The 23,732-nt window shown below is 38.6% G+C and overlaps 1 pseudogene; it reads right to left on the bottom strand.

Moving 5' to 3' along the window:
• Positions 1–23,732, bottom strand: part of LOC122747130 — a 66,984-nt pseudogene that overhangs the window by 23,852 nt on the left and 19,400 nt on the right.

Consider the following 23,732-nt stretch of genomic DNA (forward strand, 5'->3'; position numbering starts at 1 on the left):
ACTTCAATTTATAAATAGTAATTATTTAATTAAATGGAGAAACCTCCTTCAATAGTAATTACTCTTATTTATCTGTAATTAAGGGCAGCTGGGTGGCACACTGGATATAGCAATTTGGAATTAGGAAAACTCAGTTTTATGGGTTCAAATTTAGTCTCAGTCTGAGAAATGAGTATTTTCCCCTAGTACTTAATAACAATTATTGTATTAGAACCAAGGTTTCCCCCCTTTTCTATTTCCTCATCCAGAAATCAATCAGTATGGGAAATCTTTCTAAAACACTTACCCAGCCAGTATGACGGAAGTCTAATCAAAGACAGTAAAAGAAATTTTAAGTTTAGGCTAATGGATGCATTCCTGCTCATTGTGTTTGCTCAGACAGGTCTGGGAAAGTTTTGATTCTCTCTTTTGTCAAACAGGTGATATGGAAATTGCTGTCTTTTTTTACCAAGGTTTGGGTGATCCAATCAGATATCCCTAGACCCTCATTGTAATGTAGCCCAGGCTCTCATTGTAATATTCATTTTCTCATTAATTGTTAACCAATCAGAGTTGATTGCCACCCTCAGGTACATCTGCTTTTCCAAGGGCATATAAACTGTGAACCTGCTTCTATGAGGGGTCTTTGGTATAAGAGAGATGGCCAAATGACCATCCTTTTTATTCATAAACATGCTGGCTTTATTAATAAAATGATTAAATTACTCAGAAACCATGTCTTTCAGATACTAGCTGTGTGATCTTGGGCAAATCACTTCACCTTATTTGCCTCAGTTTCCTTATCTGTAAAATGAGCTGGAGAAGGAAATGGCAAACCACTTCAGTATCTTTGCTAATAAAACCCCAAATAGGGTCATGAAGAGTCAGACATGACTGAACAAACAAAACATCCATAATTGAACATTAAAATTTACTAACAAATGGAATGAGTAATAAAACTATTTTGGCTGCTATAACTAGTCACAGCCTGACCCTTCTCAAACCCTCAATATATGAGCAGTTGACTCCTCTTCACTTGTCTGAAAACTCAAATCATCCAACTTATTCTAAATAATGATTAAAGTCTCTTTTTTTTTTGCGGGGCAATGGGGGTTAAGTGACTTGCCTAGGGTCACACAGCTGGTAAGTATGATTAAAGTCTCTTAAGCATCTTCCCAATGTTTCCATAAGACCAGTCTTTTATCATTATCTTCTCTTCAATAATCACAGTCTTTCAGTTTCTTCAAGCTCTTCATAGAATGCTCTTCTAGGTTCTTAGAACTTATCTTTCTATGTTTTCCTCTTAAAATAATCCTAACTATAGTTATCACAAGAAAGAAAGCCATCCTCTCTGCCTTAGCTTCTTCACGGATCACAGATAAAATACACATAATCTTTTTTTTTTTTTAAAGTGTGGCAATTGGGGTTAAGTGAAGTGCCGAGGGTCACACAGCTAGTAAGTGTTAAGTATCGGAGACCGGATTTGAACTCAGGTACTCCTGACTCCAGGGTCGGTGCTCTATCCACTGCGCCACCTAGCTGCCCCTTAATACACATATTCTTTATCACTCCCTGGGGAAAAATACTTCCTACCAAACCAAAGTCTCATCTGTCAGTTTCACACTCTCCCTCTCTATTCTTCACAAATTCATCAGTAGATCCTCATGGATCAGAAATAAAGCACATACTGTTTATTTCCTGATTTGATAGGGAGAGGCACTTCCGATTAAGCCATTTTCTCAACAGAATTTTATAGTAAAATATTTCTTAACGGACTTTCCCAACTTCTAATACAAAACTATTTTCCTCCCAATATTCTACCTCACTTTTGAAGCTACAGTAATGATACCTGAACTCATATGGATCTCAAAGATAGTAATAGTGTCCATAAGTCTCTGTAAGATAGACAATTGAAACAGGAGCTATTATACTTCTTTTCTTTCTTCCTTCCTCCCCTAGTTGTAAAAGAAAACATCAAAAAAAGACAGTCTATAATGTTCTGTCCAGTCCTATTCTATGCTAGCCTATCCCATCCCATCCCATCCTAAAAGGTAGACAAAAACGGGGGGTGGTCAGAGCTTTCCACAAGGGGAAGTGATTAGTATTAAGTTTACAGGCTGAGAAATGGTAGGTAAAAAGATTGAGACTTAAAAGTAGGGAAAGGAAGAGAAAATTGAGGAAAGAAGATATTGGATTGGTTAGAAAGAGATTGTTAAAAAGATATGAGGTGAGGGAAAGAAAACACCACTTATCCTTCCACCTTGATGGCTTCACTTTTTAAAAAATTTTATTTTTAGGTCACACAAGTAGTAAGTGTCAAGTGTCTGAGGTCGGAGTTGAGCTCAGGTCCTCCTGAATCCAGGGCCAGTGCTTTATTCACTGTGCCACAAAGCTGGATGGCTTCACTTTTAAGCAGCAAGATTCCACCCTGTGCTTTTCACAGAATAGACCTTTAATAAATGTTTGCTAACTTAAGTTGAATTTGCTGGAGATACCTTTAACCATACCCATATCACTAAGGATATCTCTAGTTTTTTGAAAGGAAAGGCCCTCATCTTTTTCTCTGACTGGTCGACCAGGAATAAATAATGAAGGGGATAAAAAGAATGTAGCAATGAAGACAAACAGCTTTGGGATGAAAACAACATCTCAAATTGCTGGAGCTGTTGTAAATTAAACCACAATTCCAAGAACCATCTCTCTGATTCATTGTGACACAGCAAACCCCCTAGAGTGTGTCCTTCCAAAACGGAGGGAGAATGACACCAATGTATGGCTCCTTCCTCTGGGACTGATGTGTCTCTGTATAATCTGCAACGGAACTCAGGAAGATCCATTTTCCTTCACTATTGCCTTAAAGATTAGGACTGTTGTCCATGTAACTGCATTTCTTGCCCTTCTGCATTTCCACCATAAAGTCCCATTTTCAGGCATTTATGACTTTGCTCTAAAAGTGAGCAGAAGGAAGAATTAGGAGTACAACAACTTTGCCCAGATACAATGGTTTAGGAGGACAAACAATGAGAAGAAATTCTCTCTCCCACATCGAAAGTCTTTTCTGCACAAGAGCAGGAAAAAAGGAAGCAACAAAAAATTTGTGTCCCTGTTCTTGAAAAGGCCTCCAGACAATGTTGGCAATAGGTTGATCCTATGAAATATTTTAACTACATTATTAAATTTTTTTTAAAAAGAAAGAAAACAAAGGAGATGTTTTAGAAAGACTCTCCTTATTAGCAAATCTTGCAATTCACATCTGAGAAACAGGATAATAGCTGACAACATAGATATTAGCAAAAACAAGATTTGTGTTCCTAGTCAAAGTTCTTTTTTAAAAAATAAGTTGGGGCAGCTGGGTGGCACAGTGGATAGAGCATTGGCCCTGGATTCAGGAGGACCTGAGTTCAAATCTGGCCTCAAACATTTGACACTTATTAGCTGTGTGACCCTGGTCAAGTCACTTAACCCCAATTGCCTCACCCCCCCCAAAAAAAAAGTTAAGTAAAAAAATGTTTTTGGTTGGTAATTCTCTCCCCTTTCCTCACCCATTGAGAAGGCAAGAAACATGATACTTATACATATAAAGTCATGCAAAACATATTTCCAGATTAGTTATGAATCTACTGGTCAAAGTTACACAGACCTTTCTTAAAGGACCTCAGCAAACACCTATAAGAGAAAAACCTCAAAGAATCAAGGACAAAGCACAGGATGTGTAAAATCCTTATATGGGGTCTAGGGCTTAGCCCTAGCATAGAGTCAGTCCTTAATCAATACTGGTTGACTGCTACCTAGCTATGTTAAGTAAAAATACAGCCTTCGTTTAGCATAATGAGATATGTATTCTTTGGGGGATGCTGGAAAGATGTGAGTCAAATAAAGCTGAGGGTGAACCAAAGTAGAAAGAGAAAGATGCATGGTGGGCATGAATAGGTTATAATATACATGGATCAAAAATCACTTGAGAAGTCATGTAAAGGATAGCATCAGAGACATGTGTGACTAGGAAAGAAGATGGGCCAGCCACACAGCAAGAATGAGGGATGGATAACCTACAGCATGTACACTCCACCAGCATCCACATTAAGCTGAGGGAACCAGAGGAAGGACCCCTAGTACACTGGGTAGACTCCTTATGGGGACTATCAGGGAGGGTATGAACAAGGTTTGCAGAAGATGAGAGGACATGGATGGGCTGTGGTCAGTATACCTGGAGGGAGTATCTGCAATAACAGACCACAGAAAAGACCCATCAAAGAAGGAGATGACTAATGAGCAGTTGAGAAGCTATTGAACTTCAGAAGTTGTCCATAAATCAAATAGGAAAGCATTTTACTGCACTTAATTTTTCTTTCAAAATTGGTTCAAAGGAACTAATATAAAATATTTCCACGAGACTATTTTGTGTGAATTGTTTATATTGCCTATGTATTACTTTAAAAATTACTGTTTGGGTTTCCTTGTCCAATCAGCTAAAAAACTAATTGAAGTAAATGCAAAGATTACATAGGAAAATCCAAAGAAAATCTCATTTTAGACATTTTTTGCATCTCATATTTTAAGAAATTTTCCTCAGAGCTTCTAACATTGGACCAATCTCAATTTCAGGAGCTCTCTTTCCCCTTGATGATGAGAAGCAGAAAAATGACTCAAAAGCAGAAAACAAGGGAGAGATATTAGAAACATAGCAGATCTATTAAAAGCCCTGAATAAACAAAAGTTGACCACATGATAGCTCCTGAGATTTTTCTTCCTCCCTGAACATAACACACAAACTCCCTCCCACCCCTTTTAATCATAGAATCATCACATAGAAATGATTGCAGAACAGAATCTTAAAGCTGGAAAGAAGCTTGAATGAACCTTACCAATAATAACAATGACAATGACAACAACAATTATAACTCCACATTTATATAGTGTCCACTATGGGCCAGGTACTGTGCTAAGTATTTTACAAATATTTGATTTTCACAACCATGCTGGGAGAGAGGTGCTATTATTATCTGAATTTTACAGAAGAGGAGGCTGAGGCAAACAGAGTGACTCATCCAGTGTCACAAAGCTAGTAAGTGTCTGATAACAATTTTGAACTCAGGTCTTCCTGATTCCAAGGATCCACTGTACCACTTAGCTTACTAGGTGTTTATGAGCTGACAGTGGTCTTTGGAGAAGTTTTAAGGAGGTACATGAACTTAGATGGGAAAAAAATTACATCTTTACTTTCTCTAACCTCTAACTCAAATTCAGCATTTCTTTCAATTATTTCAAAACATGATTCTGAGAAGGCATTCATGAACTTTACCAGACTGCAGAAGGGGATCATGACCTAAAAAAGGTTGAGAATCCCCATTCTAGTCATACCATTTTGCAAGTTCAGTCACCCCTGACCCTCTGTACACTCTGATCCCATATATCCATATATCCAGTTGTCAAGTCTTGTTGATTCTACCCCCTACATTTCTCACACCTGTCCCCTTCTTGTCACTTACTACAGCTACTACTTTTGTCCAGGTAAGGGAGTGGGCAACAGCTTCAGCCTAGCAGGCTTTGAAAAATTCTTTTGGTGTTTCCACATGGCTATATGAATTTGAGTTTCCTCTAACTTCATAATACATTCACTATTAACCCCGCCTTCCCCTCCCCTCCGAGACTTCCCCTTAGAAAAGGAGGTGATTATGGAAAAGTTCGTGCTAAAGATGATGGCCACAATGAATTGTGAGCATGAACCTGAACCCGACATAAGAAAGAAATTTCTTAGTGCCCCCTGAATGAAACTTACCGAAGTTGAGTGAATTCCAACACACCCCTTTTTCCTTCTTTCCCTCTTCCATCTAGGCCATTATCAGTCAAATGCATCTTGATTAACCATGGACCAGTTTCAGAAGATCCTTTTTGATTTTTCTTCATTCCTGTAAGGAAAATGAGGTCTTTTGAAGGTGATCATTTCCACATTTATTCACTAGCTTAACTGACTCTATTTTTTGACCTGGTTTTGTCACTTACTAGCTGTGTGTAGCCTTTGGCACTATCTTTAAGGAGGCTGGGATCATTACTAACTGACATTTCTCTGAAATTCACTTTCTTTACCTGTAAAATGAGGATAATACTTCCTGCCTGCCTATCTCATAGGTTCCTTGTAGGGAAAGCACTTTATAAACTTTAAGACAATATATAAATGTGGGTAAATATCGTGGTGCAGATTCATGGCATCTCTAAATGCAATTTGCACAAGAATACTAGCATGCTGTAATTTCTAATATAGCAAATATCAATCAATATAAGCTACATAAACAAAAGAAGTTGGGGTAGGGGTCCGCAATAATTTTTAAGAGTGTAGAGAGGTCCTGAGACCAAAAAAATCTGAGAAATGCAGGTCTAGCTAACGACAAAGATAGGCAAAAATTAAGGGGCCATTGTCCTAATTGCAAGAGATTGTTCAGTCTCTGTGAAATCGAGCCAAGAATTGCTAAGCATTAAAGGAAATCCCTTTTGGTTAGGATTCAGCAGCAGGCCAAGTTCACCTTGGCTGAAGAGAAAAATTAATCTCCATTTACTTCCTTCTGCCAAGAGTTAAGTGTTCACTTTTCACACAACTTTAAGTGACATTTGCTGTAAAAATTCCCTTCTTCCTCCACCCCTCCCAGAAGCAATACAGAGACTGTCTGCAGGGGATTCAAGGCCTGAACTCAGGAAAACCGGCTTTCCTTTGAATAAAAAAAGAAACTTTCCCATGAAAGAAATGAAAACGTTTCCTTTCATCTCAGGAAATGAGACTTTTCTTTTCATTTATCCACCCACCCCCACCAAATCTGGGGAACATATATTTTTTTTAACTTTCTTTAACTGTTTTCTTTGGAGCTGAGTCTAATCTGCTTAAACTCCATTCAGCAAAGGATAGAATTTATTTTTAATTCAATTCACCAAATGGTTACTATATGCAAGTCACTGTGTTAGGCTGGGGTCACAGAGACAAAAATTAAATGGCCGTTGCCCTTAAGGGACTTAAGTCACTAAAATTACATTTTCTTTTCTTTCAAAGTGGAACTGGTAGAGCTCCTAACTTCTTGTCTGTGCCTTGGTTTTCCTATGATAAGTTTAAGTTGACTAATTTTCTTTCTTTTTTAAAAAAATAAACCTTTTTATTTAAAGTTTTGAGTTCCCAATTCTATCCCTCCCTTCCTCTCTTGCCTCCCTGCTCCCGGAGGTGGTAAGCAATCAGATAAAAGTTATATATGTACAATTATGTCATTTATTGCCATATTAGTCATTTTGTATAAGAAAACTCAAATAAAAGAAAAAATGAAAGAACAAAAGTGAAAAATAGAATGCTTCAGTCTGTGTTCAATCAATATCAGTTCTTTCTTTGGAAGTGGATAGTATGCTTCATCATTAGTTCTTTGGGATTGTGAAGTTGACTAATTTTGATGTAACTGCAGTGCATATAAATAATAGAAAGTTATAACAGGAAGCTATAAAATAATATTAGCTAGAGCTGCTTTCTCAAGCTTTGTGGTCTCAGGACCTCTCTACATTCTTTTTTTGTTGTTTTTTTGTCTTTTGCAGGCAAAGGGGGTTAAGTGACTTGCCCAGGGTCACACAGTTAGTAAGTGTTAAGTGTCTGAGGCTGGATTTGAACGCAGGTACTCCTGAATCCAGGGCTGGTACTTTAACCACTGCGCCATCTATCTGCCCACCTCTCTACATTCTTAAAAATTATGGAGGATCCCCCCCCCAAGTGTTTTTATGTGGGTTATATTTATTGATTTTTGCTGCATTGGAAATTAAAACATATTTGTATTATTATGACAATAGTTTTGATACTGCGAACCCCCTAAAAGGGGGTCCTTGGACTGTGTTTTCAAAACTGCTGAGCTACAACTAACCTACAATAATATTAGCACAAAAGAGAGTGCAGAGAGAAAGGGAACAATTAGCAATTGTTCATATCTTCTATCCTTTTTCTTCACAACCTGGAGCTTGGCCACAATGTTTCTGAGTTCAATCTGGGATTTCTTTCAATTCATGTTGTACGAATTCTGTTAAATTATACTTTACCCTCTACTTCCAATACTTCTAGGAAATTTTCTTGTATTACTTCATGAAGTAGTATATTTAGACTTTTTGCTTTATTTGTGTTTTTTTGGGAAACCACTAATTCTTAAGTTGTCTCACTGGATTCTATATTCAAGATAAGTTGCTTTGGTATTAGTGACCTTAGATGTTCTTTGGTTTTTGCTTTCTTTTTGATTTTGTCTTTCTTCTTCCTCTGTGTTTTTGAAGTCCAAATCTGCTAATCTCTTGCTCAGTCAACGTCTCTTTTAGGGAGATGCTCCATGATCTGTTTTAAAGTATTCTCTTGTTGGCTTTTTTGAATTATCCTTTGGGAGTTCCAGTTTCTGATCTCAGTCCTACCTTTATTTCTTCTTTGAATAATTTTACTGATCTTCTAGACCACTCCCAAAAGTCACGCAATTGGTCCATGAGAATTTCTGAGCATTTTGTTATTGTATCAGTATTCTACCTCTATTCTGAAGATTACTTTCTTTTGCTCCAAAATATTTATTTATTTATGTTTACTCTTTTTTTTCCCCAGGGCAATGGAGGTTAAGTGACTTGCCCAGGGTCACACAGCTAGTAAGTGTCAAGTGTCTGAGGCCAGATTTGAACTCAGGTACTCCTGAATCCAGGGCCAGTGCTTTATCCACTGTGCCACCTAGCTGCCCCCTAGATTTACTCTTTATTTATTTTATTGTCCAGTTACATGTAAGGGTACTTTTCAACATTCATTTTGATAAGATTTAGAGTTCCAAATTTTTCTCCCTCCATCCCTTGCTTTCCTCCCCCCTCCACAAGATTGCAACCAGGTTATATATGTACAATCCACAAGTGTTCTATTCATTTTTAAAAAATTTCTTTCTTTTTTTCTTTCTTTCTTTTTTTTTTTTGGTGAGGCAATTGGGGTTAAGTGACTTGCCCAGGGTCACACAGCTAGTAAGTGTCAAGTGTCTGAGGCTGGATTTGAACTCAGGTACTCCTGAATTCAGGGCCAGTGTTCTATCCACTGCAGCACCTAGCTGCCCCATATTTATTCATTTTTATTAAGGTCTCTTTTTGGTTGCTTATTCATTTTTCTTTCAGTTACTCCACTGCTTTTTCTCTCATTTTTCTTGTGATTCATCCATACATCCAACAAGTATTTATTAAATGTCTACTATGTGCCAGAAACTGTGCTAGGAATTAGATTGTGAATTCTGCAAGACAAGGACTGCCTTAACTTTCTTTGTATCCCCATTGTCTGGCACATAGTAGGCATTAATAAATGTTTATTGACGGATTGAAATGAAACAGTTCTTACCCTCAAGGATCTTACATTCTACTGGAGAAATATAACATACATACAGTTAAATAAGTGCAAAATATATACAAAGTAAATACAATGTGAAGAAGGGTTCTTTTGCTTTAGAACATTTTTTTCTCTCACTCCAATGAAAGGAAGCAGGAAACTGAGTTGAGACCCAGTCTTTCACTTAGTCATCTTACTGGATGCTAGGGAGATATTTAGGGGAAAGGGGCTTTTGAAGTGTCCCTCAAATCAAACTGCTTTAGGAGCTATCTTTTCTTGGACCCATAAAGTTATCTATATTATATTAATTTTAAGGGGAACTTGAAAATCATACTTATGTCATACTTAAGTTATCCAAACCTTTACAAAAATAGTTGTTGCTTAAAGTATTCAAACATGGGAATTTTGCTAACACAATTAGCTACAGTACTGCAGTTATTAAGTAGGGAGTCTTAAGTTGTTTATTTCAGGGATTTCCTGCTATGGGGTTTTAACCAAAGTTCAAGCAGAATCAGATAGTTTCCTCAGGATTTAAAACAAATTCCTTGGAGTAAAGAAGAGTACATGCCCAGCTTCTGGCTATAATTAATGATCCCCAGCTGCATTCCTAGCCTCAAACTTGCTTCACCTATTCTCATATTTCTTCATCTCAAAGGAAAAACAAGTTTTACCTTCAATTGGCTTCTCAGGTGCTCTTAAGCTACCTAATGCCTCTCTCCCCACCCAAGAAACTCCAGCTGAAATAAAACCACATATAACACTGTGTGGTCTGTCTCCCTTCCTTCCTTCCTTCCTTCCTTCCTTCCTTCCTTCCTTCCTTCCTTCCTTCCTTCCTTCCTTCCTTCCTTCCTTCCTTCCTTCCTCTCTTTTGTCTTTTAAATTTTATTTTATTTGTGTGACACACAATCCCCCATGATTACCCTATCTGAACTGATTCAATCATAGATATAGTGCATGTGAATGATGGTCAATGACATAATCAAAAGTTAAACTACAAGATAACATCAGATAAAAGATCAAAGGGATGAAGCATGCCTACTTTTCATATGATGCAGTTAGTTGATCAATGTTTTGGGGTTTTGTTTGTTCGTTTGTTGTTTTTGTTTTTCCTGGGGCAAGGGGAGTTAAGTGACTTGCCCAGGGTCACACAGCTAGTGTCAAGTGTCTGAGGCTGCACTTGTACTCAGGTCCTCCTGAATCCAGGGCCAGTGCTTTATCCACTGTGCCACCTAACTTCCCCTTTGATCAGTGTTTTGAATGAGTTCCTATATACAAAAAGATCAAGACTAGAACATTGGGCTGAATTTATTAAGATGGAATTCAATAGGGATAAATGTAAAGTCTCACAATTGGGTTCAAAAAGTCAGCTTCACAAGTACAAAATGGGGGATCTGTGGTTAGACCACAGATTGTTTGAAAAGATTTTGGTGTTTTAGTGGACTGTATGAGTCAACAGTACAGTATGGCAACCGACTAAGAGAACTAACATAATAGTCAGTCACATTAAGAGGTATAGAGCATCTAGGAATTAGGAGGTAATAGTTCCACAGTATTAGTCAGTTAGCCTTTGTTTCCTTAACTGTAAAATGAAGATAATAATATACCTATCTCCCAGAGTTGTGAGGATCAAATGAGATAATATTTGTAAAGTGCTTAACACAGTGTCTGGCATACAGTAGATGCTTAATAAATGCCTGCTCTCTCCCTTCATACCACACCATGGTTAGACGGCATCTGGAGTATTTCGTTCAGCTCTGGGTGCCATATTTTAGGAAGGACATCAGCAAGCTGGAGACTGTCCAGAGAAAGACAATTAGGATGGTGAAGGGCTTCAAATTTATATTCCACTGAGATTGATTGAAGGCATTAGGGATGCTTAGTGAGGCATGATATATGGAAGATGAATCGACTTATTCTGCCCGGCTCCAGAAATCAGAACTAGGAGCAATGAGTCAAAGTCTTTGGTTGTTGTGCAGTTGTTTTTCAGTTGTGTCCCACTCTTTGTGACCCCATTTGTTGTTTTCTTGGCAAAGATACAGGAGTGATTTGTCATTTCCTTCTCCAGCTCATTTTATAGATGAGGAAACTGAGGTAAACAGAATTAAGTGACTTGCTCAGGGCCTTCCTGACTTGAGACCCCAGAGCTCCATCCACTATGGCAAATTTAGGCATGATGTCAGGACAAACTTTTGAATGATGAGGTCTATGTGAAAGCAGAGTGATTTTCCTCAGGGGATAGTGACTCCCCCATTATAGGAGGGGCTCAAAGCCAAGGTTGGGTGGCTATTTGTCAAATATGGAGAGAGTCTTTTTCAGGTATGGATTAGACTAGATAGCCCCAGAGCTCCATTCCAACTCCCAAATTCTCTGATTCTGTAATATATTGGAGAGGCATTACAGGCAGAGAGATTCTTTGACAATGGCTTCCTTCCTTTGAGATGAAGCACATCCTTCTTGTCTTCTGGAGGTGGGTTTTCAAACCAGAGAAGGGGTTTGTGATGTTACAGATTTTAGGGGGACAAGGTGCAGACTGATAGGATGATTCATGATTGGGAGCTTGGAAGTCTGTCCACTCAATTTTCCATTGTTCTGCCCTTATCAAGGATTAAATACCCGGCAAAAGAATCTTAGATTTCAATCCACTTGTTTCCTGTTTTGGAACTACTAAATCTATTTTGAAAAGACACATCTTGACTCTTAAACTTGGTCCTTGCCTTTCTGAATTCCAGTGATATCTGGGGTGGAGTATGGTTCAAGAGAGGCAGTGTGGTGACAAGGATAGACCACTAGTTATGGAGTCAGAAGATTTGGGTTTGAATCCCACTACAGCTTCTGACTAATGGTCTAACCTTTGGCAAGTCACATAACATCATAAAGGCTCAGTTTATCCAACCGTAAAATGAGGGTGTTGGACATACGTCATCTCTAAGGTTGCTTCCAGTTCTGAACCTACATATAATTCTCTGTTGCTTGCTTTGCTAAGGTCAGAGAAATCTCATTTAATAAATACATTTCCCTTTTATGTGACAAAACAATTTGATATTATGGTGTTATAAAACTAGGGTAACCTGTCCTTTGGCACACACATTCAGAATAGTGACCCTTCCAGTCACTACTCTCATGGTTGGGACCAAACATGAATTACAGTAAAATTGTGGTAAACACAAAAGCACTCATATACATCTTATCCTTAAATTTTGTGCCTGTAGAAATTCAATTTGTCTTTCTCTCTGTCTTTATCTGTCTGTCTCTATCTTTCTATCTTTGTGCTTCTCTTTCTCTGTTATTCTATGTGTCTGTCTGTCCTTTCTCCTAAAACTTCAAGACTAAAAACAGTTCTCGAAAGCAAGAAATGGGACTTGAGTTGGGTCACTGGAGAGCAACCCAGTTTGCAGCACCATTTCTCCTTTTTAGCCCAGGTAATCCAGGGAGCTTTCTGGCCTAGAAGTGGCAGGGAAGGTCTCATTACACTGGACCCCTTCATGACCTCTTGGTCACTCCAACTGTATCTTTCCTTCTAAAAATTACCTTCCATCTATATTTTGTATGCATCTAGTATTTATGTTGTCATCATGATAAAAATGTAAGCTCATTGAAGGTGGGGGCTCTTTTTGCTTTTCTTTGTATTCCTATGTGCCATTGTTTGGTTGTTTTCCTTCATGTCTAAAAACCCATTTGGAGTTTTCTTCGCAAAGATACTGGAGTGGTTTGCCATTTCCTTCTCCAGTTTATTTTATAGATAAGGAAACTGAGGCAAACAGGGTGAAGTGACTTGCCCTGGGTCACATAGCTAGTATGTGTCTGAAACCAGAGTTGAACTCAGGAAGACGAATCTTTCTGACTCCAGGCCTGACACTCTATCCACTGTGCAACTTAGCAGTCTCTCTATTTTTATCTTTTTTAAATTTAAGAAGATTCACTCTCCCTATCTTGTCTAGTACAAGTACAGGAGCTATTCTTTAATTGGCCTTGTTTCCAATTTGGGCTAGTTTGTCCCTCTTTAAGCAATCTGGTACCTCCCAACTTGGTGAACCCAGGGGTTTAGCATATTATGCCAAACAGTGTGGCCATCCAAACAGATCAGGCCACCACTGAGACTCAGAATTCATGAGTTTAGAGACCCATCAGCCTTGTCCTTCCTGGTACCAGAGATTGCATGCATGCACCAACGCTCTTGGCTCCAGTAGTAAGTTCTTAATAAACACTATTGACTAACCAAACTCAAGGTTCAACTGAGCCTTTCTTTTTCTATTTTTAGTCCTAAAGGACCTGTTACTACCTCCGAGGTCACAGACAAGTTTCATTGTGATGTGGAGGTGGCCCTAGATTCTTAAAGAATATACCAGCAGTACTAAATATGAAGAATGGGTCACATTTTTAGACACAGACAATATGGGGATTTGTTTTGGTTGACTATGAATATTTGTTACAAGGGTTTTTTTTTTTATTTTGGGGAGAGAATAGAAATAGGAAGGAGAGAAAATATATATTTGCTCATTTTAAAAAAAAGAATATGCCAGCACAACACTAATGTTCTACAAAACCAGAAAGATATTAAGTGTGGGCCCAGCAGCAAAGTGTGTATCTGTCATCCCAGAATCCTTTGTTCATTCATCCATCAAACATATATTAAGTGCTGACAATGGGTGGGACACTGTGCCAGGTGGCAGAGATCAAAAACCAAAACCAAAACTAGCTCCTTCCCTCAAGAAGCTAAATTATATGGGGCATAGAAAACAACCTGTAAACAGGTAAATAAATACAAAATAATATGGGATAGGGGGAACCTTAAAAATTGGGATGGGTCAGGAAAGGCCCAGTTGGTCAGTCAGTAATCCAATAAGCATTTATTAAATGCCTATTATGTTGGCAGTCACTATGCTAAGCGCTAGGGATACAAAGAGACAAAAACCAGGCCCTGCCCTCGAGTTGCTTACAATCTCACCAACTCTTGAGCTGAGTTTTGACGGAAGCTAAGGATTTTTAAGATACGGCAGTGAGGAGACCTTGAAATTTCATACCAAGGGAATAACAGTCTCTCCAAAATCAAGGAGATGGTATGGGGAACAGAGAGTAATTCAGTTTGGCTGGAATGTGGAGTGAGAGAGAGAAGTAATGTGTGATAAGTCTGACAAGGTGGGATGGAGCCAGATGTCCAGGGCTTTAAATGCCAAAGAGGGGAGTTTGTATTTTATGCTAATGTAGAAGTTCTTCATCTTTTTGTGTGTGTCATGGACCCGACTGGCAGCCTGGTGAAGCCTATGGATCCCTTCAAAATAATATTTTTAAATGTGTAGACTAGATAGAGGATTACTAAGGAAATCAATTAAATTGAAATAAATAAAGTTTATGAATTCCAGGTTAGAAACCCCAGTTCTAGAAGGAAGGAAACAAGAATTTATTAAGTGCTTACTAAGTTCCAGGCCCTGTGCCTTAGAGTTGGGGTTTCAAATACAAAGAAAAAAAAAGTCCCTGCCTTCAATGAGCTTACAGTCTAATGAGGGAAGACCACACGAAAAAGGGAATAGAGAAGGGGTGGCTTTTTTGGGGTGGGACCCAGACTTGGAGGCATGAATTTGAAGTCCAGAAAGTCAGGAACAGGGCTTGGAGAGGTATGGAGACAAAGTGGCTTGGGCCCCTTCACAAAATGGAGACAGGAAGAATTCACTCATGGGAGAAGGACAGTGGCCTTCCAGAGGGTTATTCCATGGTTGGCATTAGGGGGCTATTTGAGAAATCTGCAAAACTTCAGCACCAGAAGAGCAGCCACTAGGGGATGAATTATCTTGGCCATGGAAACTCATGAAGACTAGCTGTTGAGACAGAGAGAATTTGTGATCTCCAATCATGGAAGACTACCCATAATGATTGTCATGCTTTGGGTAAGGTAGGCTTTGAATATGTTAGTATAAGAACTTTAGACTAGGTTCAGGCTAGGGTACAAGCTTGAATTGGTCATCTTCTAGGCCTAGCATCACCATCTCAAGAGCCCTGGGACTTTGGGATGGGCCAGCCTGGGTCTGCAAGTGACAGGGAGGCCTTGTAATGATATGTACTGTAATTGTGGCCTAGGCTCTGATCTTCTATTTGATTTCCAATTCAAAGGGAAAACTGCAGGAGTCTTATCCTATCCTCCCATGCCAGTGTCTAATCTATATTCTACAACGTGCTATGAAGAGAAGAGTTGCTTTCAAGTCTAAGGATTATTCAAGTCAAGGGCAATTTGAGGCAGGATCTGAGGCTTCAGCAAACAGATGTTTCATTTCTGTTAGTGTAGAAATGGGATTTTTTTTTCTTATGTCAACTTATAAATAGCTAGTTTATGGAAAATTGTCAAATACAGATAATTAAGAGTTTGGGGGCCAGTAATAAAGACAGAGAGTATCCTGAACAAAGAGGTTTTAACTGGAATGGTAAAACTGTGACAACTTTCCAAGCAGCAAGCCAAAAGCCTATGGTCAACAAAGAATACGGAATAAAAATAGCTTAGCTGTTTCCAGTTGGGACCAAATGGAAAACATCTGGACCTCTAGCTCAGAAGGTTAATGCAAATCACCTCAGTCTGACCCTTTTATTTTGAAACAAGTGGAACTCTTAAGCCTTCAACCAAGGGAGAAGCAAACAACTCAAGTGACTGTAAAAGTCAATTGTTTTAGTCATGTTGGAATAAGGTTTTTTGCTTGTGTGTTTGTGCATTTTTAAACTGTTGTGAGAGTGCTAGCAAGGGCCTAATAAACCATAAGAAAAATTGTCTGCAATGTCACAGGATCACACAGCTGAACTAGAAGCAACCCTCCTGTTTTAAATAAGGGAACTGACACCCAGAAAGGGTAAGAGATTTTTGCTCAACATTATACAGAGCAGTATGAGGCAGGGGTGCAATTCTAACCCAGGTCTGCTGACTTCAAATCCAGCTAGATCATCTTGGGGTCTGTGAATATAACAAAAACAACTTACATTTCTATAGTCCTTTAATGTCTGCAAAATGCTTTCAATTAATTAATTAACTTAATTGATTTTATGTTATTTCAAAATGAAATAACATATGTGTTATTTCAAATGAGAATACATATGTAAAGCGCTCATAACAACCCCATGAGTAGGGTACCCTATTTCATAGAAGAGGAAACTGAGGCTGAGTGGTTAAGTGATTTGCCCAGGGTGACAAAGCTGTCAGTATCTGAGTTATGGTTAGAATTCAGCACTTCCTTGACTCTAAGTCCCGCACTATCCATTGTACTACCTACCTGGGTTTTTTTAGCTTGTTTTTAAAACTGACAACTGCATTTCAGCATAATTGGTTTCTTTTGTCATCTTATGCATTTTATTTTGTGTATTTGAGACATTTTCTTTTTTTTTTTGTCCCCTCTGAAAAATGCTATTTGGGATGGCTCCCTGGGAGGGGGAGGAGAAAGGATACTTGGAATGACTATGATGATCTAAGAAACAAGATTTCAATAAAAACTTTTTTAATAAAAAGAACCTGAGGGAAAGGAGGAGAGAATAGAGGATGATGAGGTCAAAGGGTTTTGACACTGGTGGCAACCAATTCAAAGGGGTGAAGACCAAACTTCCAAAGGGATCCGTGATGCAAAAAATAATTAGACGGGCAAGATGTTTATACAGCTTAAAGGCAAGGGGCTTCCTTTGTCTGAATCACAGACATGGCAGCATCTATGAAGAAGCTGTGTGATTTGTGGTAAAACTAAGGGAACCCTACTGGGCCTCATCTAGAAAATCAGGGTAAAACCTCTAAGGTTGCTGCCAGCCACAACATTCTGGGCTAATGGAAGCCTGAGCATTAGGCCTCCTCCCTCTGCTATCTGTTTACCCTCGGAGCAGAAGACTTTCTTTGGTCTAGAAGAGACTGATTCTTAGGAATAATTTCAATCTTCCTCACTTCCTTCCTAGATTATTGAAACCCTTCCCTGACATACGTCACTGTTCCTCCTCCATCCTGGTACCCAAATCATTGTTAAGGGCTAAAATTCTAGCTAGTCTGTCTAAAATATCTAATGAGTGGTCGCCAATAAATTATAAACTTTAGCAAGAGTTAGACTTTTAAGCATTTATTAAGGAAAAGAAGAATTTGGTAAAGAGAGAGAGAAAGGCCTAGATTCCTATCTATTAAAGGGAGAGCACATTTCTAGCTCCGCTCTCCACCAGAGTCCAAAGGAAAGAGAGCCCGAGACTGAGCGCCAGTCTCTTCCTTCCTCCTCCCACTAGTCCACGTCACTTCCTGACTCCTGGTCTTGCCCTCAAAGACCTTCCCTTCATGGGCAGAACTCTTCTACAGTAAGTATCCAGCAGGTGGCGTTATTCCAATCGTTACAGTCCCCCCTGTTGTTCCTCAAGAAACAAAATGTTTCCTTGATGGAACAGTAAAAAGAATATAATAACTATTGCTAACTAATAATATGTGAACAACAATATAGAAAAGGAAGAGAGGAAAGTTTTGTCCAGAGGGGCGATTTTTTTTTTTTTTTGTCCTCATGAACCGACGCTTTGACATTAGTCTTGCAAAGGGAGGGCCTCTGCAGAGAATACATGTTACAGATGGTGTATATTATAACAGAAAGAGAAAAAAAACAACAAATCAAAACTGTTCATTTAAAGTCTCTGAAAGTCTTTTCTCAGATGTCCTCTAGGTGTAGTCGTGGAATGGAAGTCTTTTCAGGGGTTGATGTGTGGATGCTGGTAATCAGCCAGGAAAATTTCCTACAAAATTGAGCTTAACACAACTTTAAAATAGCTTTGTCAATAATCAAATCAAACAATGAAAGTTCTCAAAAACATGTCTAAGGGAATTCAGAATCTTAGTTGTTACACATGAAACATATAATAAAACAAAAATTGAAACATTCTTTAAAATTATAATATTACTATAGTCCCCCCTTATGGAGGGTAATTGAGAAGACAATTGCTGCGATATTAATTTTTTTTTTTTTTTTTTTTTTTTTTTTTTTAGTGAGGCAATTGGGATTAAGTGACTTGCCCAGGGTCACACAGCTAGTAAGTGTTAAGTGTCTGAGGCCGGATTTGAACTCAGGGAGTCCTGAATCCAGGGCCGGTGCTCTATCCACTGTGCCACCTAGCTGCCCCGATATTAATTTTTAAAAATAATTTTTATCTTTGTTTCATCACTTTTTGCATCATCTGCCTAATTATCCTCATGCCATTATGAGAAATTAGAAAATCTAATATAATTGGTAACAGGTGTCAAGGCCAAATTCAACACTGTTATTTATCATGACACCTGAGTTAATTATGGGGGTTACCATAAAAGAACAGAGAAATGATGGGATATGAGCATTCCCACACTTGAGCAATATGTACTGTCCATGCAGTATACCAGGCTTAAAATAGGTGGATGGAATATATGTCCATGCCACCGAACATATTGGAGGAAACTGAGTCAGACTTAATCAGATGCATGGGATTGAGATGTCCATGGCATCAGGCATATAGGAGGGAGCATAGAAGCCAGGTGTAGAAGTGAGATGGGTGGGATCAATACTTCCAGCCATCTGTACAATATTGTGGGGAAAAAGAGTATAAAATATTAAACCAAGAGAATCCAACCTCAACATTTGTCAAAAGCCGTTCCCTCGGCCATACCTTGACTTCATGCATGTCTCCCCTCATGTGACAGTTCAGTGTCTGCTCCTTGAGCAATATGTATTCCTCTTGTGATTGGATGGCACCTTGGCCAACTGGCATCTGATAACTCAGAATAAAGGCAATTAATGTCTTAAATGATAAGTTCCCATAATCCAAGTCTCATATGGATTTAAAATTGAGGATAATAAATGATTGCAAAAAATGTGAATACATCTTGACTCAAAATATAATATATAATTATGCAACAATTTCAAATAATACCCTTTTTTTTTACTTAGTATACAATTACTTTTGTGAAAAATCAGAACATACTTAAATACAAGTTAAAGCACAACAGAATCTCAAAGAACTTTTTTTTTTTGAAAAAAGAAAACTTTTACAAATGTTCCCCTCTTTTTTTTTTTTGGGAATATGCTTATCAAAAATAATACTTCTAGAATCAATTTACACTTGCCATGGCAACCAATTTGCCAGGGAAATGCTTTAAAGAGTTTGATCAAATAATCAGTTGAGAAAAAATAACAAAAACAAACAACTCAGAATATGGGAGCACAATACTCCTAGAATTAACATTGTATAATAAAATCAAAACCATCTTGTAATGTTTCAAAATTAGAGAGATGAATAAATAGAAAAAAAATACACATGGAACAATAAAAGACAATGAAATTCAAACTAGGGAAATCTAAATGAATGTGAACTTAATATTAATAAGAGTATTATAAAATATAAACTTGATCACATGACTATAAAAAGCTTTTACAAATATTCTCCTTGTTTTAAAAACTATGACACAATCTCAAAAGCATTAAAATCTCTATAAAAATAAACCCATACCATTAATTTCAAAATGTATATTTAATAGCACAGAAATCCTATGTAACCTCTGAACTGACATTAATAATCTGAGTGAATTCAGAACACTCTTGATTCCGATATCTAAAATCCCCAATACTCATATCAATACCTTGCTGCTTACTTCTACATTTCTGTAAAATATATACCCTTCCATGGCAAAAGAAGCGGAGTCTTGAACTATGGTGATGATTGTCATTCTTATTCAGCTTAAGTTTTTCTTCTTTAACCCCTCTATATTGTCTGTCGGGCTTTTCACCATACAAATGCTTTATAAGATTACTAATTAAAGACAAAAGCAGGTTAGCAAAATTATGAACAAAACGAGCATATCTGGAATTTAAAGAGTTTTCTAAGATTGTCTCAGAAGCACAGCCAGGCTGGGGAAGGGCTGAGCCTGAAGCTGCAAATGTAGTTAGAAAAAGGTGAGCATGCGCATCAGATCTCTGGACTTCCCAGGCAGGGGAAGCTATGGGCTTGGCCATAGGAGGAGTAGAGGGTGGGGTCTGGAGAGGAGGGGAGGGACCAGGGCAATTTGAATCAGACTTGATTTTGAACTCAGGCCTGGATTCCTCTTCCCCCACTTTGCCTCCAGGTGCTAGGGGATTAAAAGCTTCTAGAGGGTGGGTCATTGCCTCCAGGCATGCAAAATTAGAGCAACAATTACTGTTAGAACTGGGAAAAGCTGCGGGAATCTCTTCAGGTTTCTCTGAAAAAGCATGGTTGGGAGAGGGAGAGATATTTCCTTGTGTGAGTAAGTTGCTGGCTCTTCTAACAAAAATAAAAAGAAAAATAGAAAATCCACAAAAACAAAGCATTAACATGATCTTATCTCCCATTTGTCTGGTTAAACAGACTAAAATCAAAAATAGGGTAATTAGGGAGTTTAAAAGGTCCATTTGAAAAAATTTAAAGGGAAAACACAGCCAGTGCGCCAGTACTTAGTTAAAGGGAGAGGGAGGGGAAATTTCTTACCCAACCAGAAGATCAGAAGAAGACTGAGGTTTAGCTTTCCTCTTCGTGGTCAGCCATCTGTTAAGGGCTAAAATTCTAGCTAAACTGTCTAAAATATCTAATGAGTGGTCGCCAATAAATTATAAGCTTTAGCAAGAGTTAGACTTTTAAGCATTTATTAAGGAAAAGAAGAATTTGGTAAAGAGAGAGAGAAAGGCCTAGATTCCTATCTATTAAAGGGAGAGCACATTTCTAGCTCCCTTCTCCGCCAGAGTCCAGAGGAAAGAGCCCGAGACTGAGCGCCAGTCTCTTCCTTCCTCCTCCCACTCGTCTGCATCACTTCCTGACTCCTGGTCTTGCCCTCAAAGACCTTCCCTTCATGGGCAGAACTCTTCTACAGTAAGTATCCAGCAGGTGGCGTTATTCCAATCGTTACATCATTTCCCTTAAACTTTGGTCTGACCATGTTATTCTCCTACTCAACCAAGTTCAGAGGTGTCCTTGTGCCTTTAGCTTTTCCAGCTTTATCAGGAATCACTCTCCCTCCCTCCCTCATGCTGAGAACCAGAAGAAAGGGCCTCTCTATTCCTTCTGTTGTCTCTCTTCATGCCTTTGACTTGCTTATCACCAATGTCAGAACCCCTTGATGTCCTTCTCCATTCTTTCTTCCCTTTCCCCAGTTTCTTTTTAGATACAAGCTTTTAATGATATCTTCTGTTTTTTTACATCATCATAGTTATCCCAAATATTTCTCCCCCTTCCCTTCCCAGAGAGGCACCCTATATAACAAATGGTATTTTTTAGAGGAAAAAAAAAAAAGAAATCAGCGCAACTGATCCAGACTAATCTTGGAGTCAGGACTTGGGGTCAAGTCTGACAGATACTAGCCATGTGACTCTGGGAAAGTACCCAAAGCTAGGTCTGGAAGCTACTTGGATAAAATGTTGGGTCTAGAGTCAGAAAGACCTGAGTTCAAATCCTGACACTTATTGGTTGTGCAACGCCTTAGGGCAAGTCACTTAATTGCTGTTTGCCTCAGTTTCTTTCTTTTTTCTTTTTTTTTTTTGTGGGGCAATGAGGGTTAAGTGACTTGCCCAGGGTCACACAGCTAGTAAGTGTCAAGTGTCTGAGGCCGGATTTGAACTCAGGTCCTCCTGAATCCAAGGCCTGTGCTTTATCCATTATGCCACCTAGCTGCCCCTTGCCTCAGTTTCTTAGCTGTAAAATGGAGATAATGATAGCACCTCCTTCCCAGGGTTGTTGTGAGGATCAAATGAGATAATAATAGTAAAGTGCTTAGCATAGTGCCTGGCACATAGTAGGCCCTTAATAAATGCTTATTCCATCCTTCTCACCCCTCTCTCATCTTTCCCTCCTTTATATTTAATTACTTAGTATTTATCTAGATGGATAGAGTGCTGGGTCTGGGAGCCAGGAAGATTCATCTGACTTCAGACACTTACAAGCTGTGTCACCCTGGGAAAGTCACTTAACCCTGTTTGCCTCAGTTTTCTCATCTGTAAAATGAATTACAGAAGGAAATGTCAAACCACTCCAGTATCTTAGCCAAGAAAATCCCAAATGGAGTCACAAAGAGTCAGATACAACTGAAAAATGACCACACAACAACAAAAATCATCTTTATATTTATAAGGTATATACACATACATGTGTGTGTATTTATATGTATATGTGTGTCTCTCTCTATATATTCTAACTGGAAGACATCAAGTATATATACATATACACATATATGAGAGGGAAATGCCATACATAAATACATACATGTACATGTATACATATGAAGGAAATGGCAGACTGCTTCAGTATCTCTGCCAAGAAAACCCTAAATGGGATCATGAATAGTTGGACATAACTAAAACCTATTAAACAAGAAATATGCATATACATACACACTTGTATGTATATATATACTTACATGTAAGTATGCATATTCACATATAGATATACAAGTGGGTGGGTGTATTTATATATTTATGTGTGTGTATATACTTATCTCCCACTTACAATGGAAAGTTCTTGAGAAGAGGGATTGGTTTCCCTCTGTATTTGCATCCCTAACACTTATCACGTTGCCTACCACACAGTAGGTACAAATGCTTGCTGATTGATTGAACAAGAAGACAGCAGCTCAGGTTTCTAGAGAGTATACAACAGAATGTTAGGGCTTTCTGAGATCCTATCCAGCTCACGCTAAAATTTAACACTAGAAAGAAGCTCAGCATTCATCTAGTCCAACCCCGTGAGTTTTACAGATAAGACAACTAAGGCTTGGAGAGTGTAAATCATTAACTGCAGGTCATGGACCAGGGATCATGGGATTGAGAACCAGAAGGGGCCCAAAAGGTCGTCTTGCTCAGGCTCCAGGGAGTAAAAAACAGAGCCAAGATTCTAACCCAGGTTGTCTGATTCCAAATTTCACACACTGCCAGTGGTCCAGTTCTCTCATTTCTTATTTTTGAAAATATGGGCACTTTCAATGGAATAATTATTTCCTTCTCTTCCCTATATTATAAAGCCAAGAACAGGTTCCTCTCTGCTTCTAGACCCGACCTCTTTCCATTCCCTGTTAGGAAATGTCTATAGGTCAGACTAAGTCTTATTCTGGTTTACAGGTCCGCCCCTGCCCCCCACCCTCCTGCCTCTCTCTTCCTATCATCCCCACCATCACTTCTATACTTATAATTCCTTACAGTTCACAAAGTGTCCTTTATTCTTCTTTCCACCAGATATTTACAATAACATTTTGAGACAGGAAGGCCAGGGATCATTGTTCTTATTTGTATAGACTTAGAAACTGAGACGCAGAGAGAAGTGTCTTACTCAAGGTCACACAGCTAATTAGTGGCAGAGAAGGGGCTAGAACTCAGGTCTGCTAATTCCTTGTCCTCATTAGCTGTTCCATATTGTCCTGGATGCTGGGCTGTTCCTCCCTCCAGGTCCTTTCTAGCTTCTCAGA

This window comes from Dromiciops gliroides, chromosome 3 (assembly GCF_019393635.1).
Source record: "Dromiciops gliroides isolate mDroGli1 chromosome 3, mDroGli1.pri, whole genome shotgun sequence".
In the NCBI taxonomy this organism is placed as follows: Eukaryota; Metazoa; Chordata; class Mammalia; order Microbiotheria; family Microbiotheriidae; genus Dromiciops; species Dromiciops gliroides.